Source organism: Trachymyrmex septentrionalis, unplaced genomic scaffold, assembly GCF_001594115.1.
Source record: "Trachymyrmex septentrionalis isolate Tsep2-gDNA-1 unplaced genomic scaffold, Tsep1.0 scaffold40, whole genome shotgun sequence".
NCBI lineage: Eukaryota > Metazoa > Arthropoda > Insecta > Hymenoptera > Formicidae > Trachymyrmex > Trachymyrmex septentrionalis.
The window spans coordinates 5,114,675-5,120,742 of record NW_017305569.1 but is presented as its reverse complement, the minus strand read 5'-3'; positions in this window follow the sequence as shown (position 1 = coordinate 5,120,742).

Genomic DNA, 6,068 nt, shown 5'->3' with positions numbered 1-6,068 from the left:
CACACACACACACACACACACACACACACACACACACACATACGCAATAATTGATAGGTAAATTTCAGGGAAGCATTCTGTGTCACTCTGTTTATTTAAACCCTTTTCTTGTCGTTTGATATGTATCATCTCGGAGACCATACTTTTATAATACGATTGTTCGCAGTCAAGAATGCTAATATTATCCCAGTCAATCATATGATCATTATCAAGTTTGTGACGACAGACACAAAGAATTAATAGGTTTTTTGAATCGTTCATGTGTTCTTTTAAACGCGTCTTAAATTTCCTTTTTGTCTGTCTTACATAAGAATAATTGCAGTCATAACTATATATTAATATATTGTATATGGATACGTATATCTATATATATATATACAATATATATGTTGTATACGATACGCACACACACACACGCGCGCGCGTGTATATGTGTGTAATAAAATGTGTGTAATAAATTGTGTGATTAAAATTTTATTTTACCGAATAATATTATTAACTATATTAAAATGTAAATCAAATTATAAATAAAATATTTATATACAAATTGAAATATGTATGTACATATATAGGTACATATTTAAATCAATAATAAGTATATATTTTATATCTGTACTTATTTTATTTCATGTTTTATTTCTTTTTTTTTAGTACATTTTTTAGTATATTTATGACTCTAATGTACTAGATACATTTTGCTACCAAGTGTCAGTACGTTTTAAATTTTCGCCGCAGCAACACTGAACTAAGACGCTCGCTAGCCATTTATACGGCACCATCATGTGACCATTGCATTTTCAAAATGGTTTCTTATCTACAAAGACTGTGTGTTGATGTTGACTCAGATATTTCGAACGCAACCTTTGCAGCCTTGGATAAATCATCTTGTTAAAGTTCCATGATTCAATTTTTCAATAAACGAGATGATAACGTGGCATTTATACACGTAGCATTATAACATGATCATTTTTTGAGGAATTGAATCATGAAACCATAACATTATTGTACATGGATACATTCGGCATTTGATGCTTTTTAATTTTTGTCGTTCGATTTTTGTGCTGCAACCCTTAAGTGCTTTAATCTAAATAATATTAATAATAATAATAAAACTCTGTAAACAGTGAACACGGGGCAATATGTTCAAAGTCCAATAGTTACAAAGCCCTGATTTATAGCTAATATCTTTTTTAAACTCAATTGTTCTATGTCTCTCTGCGGGCAGTATAAATGCTATTAAAAAGAAAAGAATAGAGATGAATGACGGCAAAACGTTACGGCCGACCAAACAGCTTCGTGTCTGGGACGTAGTGAATGAATTCGGTTTGCTTCATTTATAATATGTAGCTATTCGCTACATAATTGATGACTCCTATGGCGAATCCCGTTGGACCTCTAGTGGCGAGTCCCAATGAGGGCGCGATCCAAAAGACTCCACACCAATGAGGTTGCGACCAAGGGATTGCGTCGAAATGATAACCAATGTGGTCGATGTAGCCTAGTGGTGCTCGCTATTGTTGTGTGAGCGTGTGTGGGCGTATGTGTGAGGGCATGTGTGAGTGTGTGAGATCTTACGAACACATATAGGTCCCTTTGGGGGACCGAAATACGTGTGCGCGTTTTTTCAGATCACGTCTGCAGGTCATCAATTATATAACGATCGCTACACGTCTATTCATTCTCATTCGGCACATGCCGGATCTCTCCTCGAATTCAGCAATCTCTGTTCTTCCCTCTATCAACGTTCATCATACATGTTAATAACTATCTCGCGACATTCTTCCCAATTTATCGATGCTATTTTCCTTTTTGCAACGCTAATATATCTGCAATTATCTTTACAACCGGAAGCCGGCCAATTGCTATCCAAAAAAAATTACTTTAAAAAAGCTCACAGGATTTCGTTCGTACATTACGACCACTGTTGTACACTTTCTTTTTATTATTGAACCAACATAATGCGAACATAATCGCAGATATTTTCTTATATTATATTATAACATAAATAAAACAAATATTCTTTTACCATATTTCTTTCCGCATAACTTAATATTTCACTATACAGCGCGTTATGCAAAAAAAAAAAAAAAACAAAAAATAATACAACGCTACAACATTGTTAACACAGGCGTGCAGCAGACTGCGCATTTTAAGTAGTGAAATTAATGAATACCTCATTCGAGCAAAAAACCGGCGATTTTTCCCAACAAGAAAAAACAGAATTTGGTGTCCTTAAAATTACAGTCCCCGTTGAAAACTGGAAACTTGGCAATGGTGCTTTGGATCTTAACAAAAGCTGCTTTTCTGCTTTTTTGTGAGTAGACAAACCAACAAGGCATATTGCGCTGTTAGATTCGTTTATCAGAATGCTTATTTTGCAAATGTTGAAAGTTTATAGGACTATTATTTTAAATGTAAAAGTATAATTCAATCAGCGCAAAAGAAACTTTCAATAGTAATAAAATAAATATTCTGATGAACGTGGTCAATACTCGATGGCAAAGAGTCTTATAAATTTTTTCATACAATATGCTATAGAAATTCGACAACTTTCTCATTATTACACTTCGTACTGCGTACAACTTCAATAATCACGAAGTTACTTATTTCGATTAGCAATAATGAACAGGTTTTGACACATTTGTGCAAGCACAGAGAAATGAGGTACAGTTTAGTATTTCGCACGGCAGTTTAGTATTTCGTTCAGAAGATACAAATTCAACATGATCGAAAATTAGAAACTTGTTCACATGTAGTGCATATATAATAGAAAACACAGCACGAAAGAAAGAAAGGGAACAAAAATGATGGAAATAATTCAGGATTTCTTTTGAGAAAGAAGAAGCGAATGGAGAGATGATACAGGAAGTAAAACAACGAGTCTACCCTCTGTGATTCAGTAGTGAGGATGAACAACCGTAAATTTCCATATGGAGGACATGTTGGAGTGCTTCCTTCAAGATGCGAACCCTGGTAAGCCCTTTGATTCGCATCAATCATACTGACCATTCGGCGAATCTGACCTGGCGATCTTCTACGCGCCGTAGGACCGCTTTTACCGATCTGAATACATCATAATTTTTCGATTGTACACTAATTATAAAATATACTCTTTCCTCAAAGTTTTAAAAAAACTTTTGGAATTGAATTAACGTTAAAGTTTTTTATTTGATAAAAATGGAGATATTTTTTAAAACGCAATATCTACAAGAGTTAAACATGATTATAAAAATTTCAAAATATTATCGATATCTTATCTTTTTATTAGCTAGAAAGATCGACGAAATTAATTAGAAGTATCGGCGAAAGAAATTCAGTATTAATTAATTGAACAATGATATGATTCAATCTTAACGTGATTACGATCGATGCGGGTAAGTGGAGCGAGAAGAAATTGAAAAATCAGTCGTAATCTAATCTCTTCTTGTCGATAATAAGGAGGAAAAAAAAAGAAAAAAAATAAAGAGACAACGCATCACGTTCGTATCTCTTATCTGACCATTCATAAAAGGTGAATGACCGCAATGCGACTTCTCCGGAGAAAATTGTCATACCCCTTCTCTTTCATTTACCCGGAATGAATGCGAGTAGTATACTCGCAAACACTGGAACATGATCGAAAATTAGAAACTTGTTCACATATGTAGTGGATATGTAATGGGGAAAATGCAGCACAAAAGAAAGAAAGGCAACAAAAGGGAACACGAGGGAAATGATTCTTTCGAGAAAGAAGAGGAAGCGAATGAAGGAATCGATGATGAGGGGAGAATAACGACAATGAAGAACAAGACGAACGGAGAAACGCGGTCTACGCTCTGTCTGTGATCCAGCGAGGGTGAACGACCGTCCATGTGGAGGACGTGTTGATTCCCTTCCCGTCCAAGAAGGACGAGCACGTCGCAGACGTGATTCGCGGCATGCTAAATCGGACATACGGCCGGCCGGACGTATGGTATGCGACCGGGGATTTCGTGCGATGAAAATCGGAGAGTTGGGCGACGAGACGCAGCGCGCAAAGCGTATACCTGGATTTTCATGGATTTCTCGCCGCACGGAAGCGACGACGACGCGACGAGTCGCAAGACCTAGATCGATATTTACAGTCTGTTCTTATTTCAAGACCGTCTCAAATAATGTCTTAGAATATTAATATTAATACGGCTGTGTGTGATTGATTTATGACATCTTAAGACTGTATTTAAGAGAATCTTAAGTGTACTTAAAAAAACCAACTATGAGTATATCGACCCTACAGATTCTCAAGTAAAAGATTCGACACCGTTAGACGACTTTTTTTTTGGTCCGCTACATTTAGGACGGTACTTCGGATAGAATAAGATGCATGGATGTCTATGCCAGCCAGTATATTCGTAATTCGTTTTCATTTTAAGACCGTTTTAAGATACTAATAATATAACCCTCTGATTGACATCTTAAAATTGCACTTAAGACAGTTTCAAATATAAGACGATCTTAAATACAAGATTCGACTGTGAATACCGATCACAAAGCCGTTTTAAAACATTTTAAAACCGTTTTGTAATAAAGATGTACTATAGTTAATTTATAATATCTCAAGGTTGTATTTAAGATGATCTTAAATATAAGATCTTAAATATAAACCAGCCTATCTCATTACATCTCAAACAAGTCCTGAAAAATATGATGGACCAAACTGATGATATTTAATTTTTTATTTGAGGATCTCTAGCGAAGCCCGAAACGCGTCAAATTCGAGATTCGAAATCGAGACTCGGTTCTGTCCGCAGAAAGTCTCGCAAGGAATTACGCATAAAACAAACCGAGACCTATTGCTCGAATCTTGATCTTACTAGAAATAAATATTCGAAATTTCTATTTCACGTATTCTCGTATGTATTTTAAATTTGAAGTAGGTCGCAGCATCACAGCCCGTGGAAGCTCCGTGCTCGGTCGTTGCCCTCCGCATGAAGCAGACGGCATTCGAATTGCAACAATTGATGAAAATTACGTTTGTGGGTTACGATTGATCCTAATTACGCCGGGGATCAAGCGTCTGTATTGCATGTAATTATTATTTACGTGTAATTTGGCTGCGGGGCTAAAATTCGAAGTGGAGCGCATCGAACAGGAAGACGTTGGGTCGTCGACTGCAATTGTCCCGCGCGGCTTTATTGCATATGGAAAAAAAAAGGAGATGGAAAGCGAGTAGGTTAATCTTTCTTAGGTTCAGGATACCTTCCTCAGGCGGCGCTAATAAATGCTAATCCACTAATGAGAATTTACATAGCCGTGTTAGTCGCAACAATAGCATTCTATTGCATGTTCTTCGCTAGTGCGAACTCTGAGCGTTAGATGCACGCTGTGCAGGTCCATAATTCCTCGCACGTACCAATAAGTGCATCCAGCATTCTTCTTCCTTAACGAATTCGTGGCGGTTGGCTTAATCGGTACTCTATATTAATAGAATTGGTTGAAATGCACGTAGCATTAGCTACGGTGTTTTCTGATCACGTACACTTCACCTTGTGACGATACACACACAGGTCATTGACCGATTGATTTAATCAGTTAATCACGTAAAGAGTACGCGCACTCGAATGGACCTTGGATATTCACGTAACATTACGATTAGATAAAAAAGAGAAATTCATTGTTATGTGATGTTAGACAAATATCGAGTCATAGAATCTGCAAATCAAACTTTATTCTTTTTCTGTTCGATTACGAGAAGCTGCTTGATCATATTAGTTTTTCAAAATCTTAAAAAGTATATTATGTAATTTTTCCTTAAAAAATTATAATTAATAAATTATAGAAAATTGACTACGATCAATGAAATTTGAATGATAACAAATTACCAGAGCTTTTACTTGAGATTAAGATAATGTTCTTCAAATTTTAAAAGATAAAATGAAATATTGGATAACTAAATAAGATGTAAAAAAAAAAAAAAACACCCATCAGTTTCCCATATACAGGTTTGAATTCCAAAATTTTGGTCGGATTTGTGGCATTTCTTGAATTCCTTCGCGTGTGACAACGTCGGCCGACTGGTACACAGGCCCCTAACAAAATAAGAGGCCGAT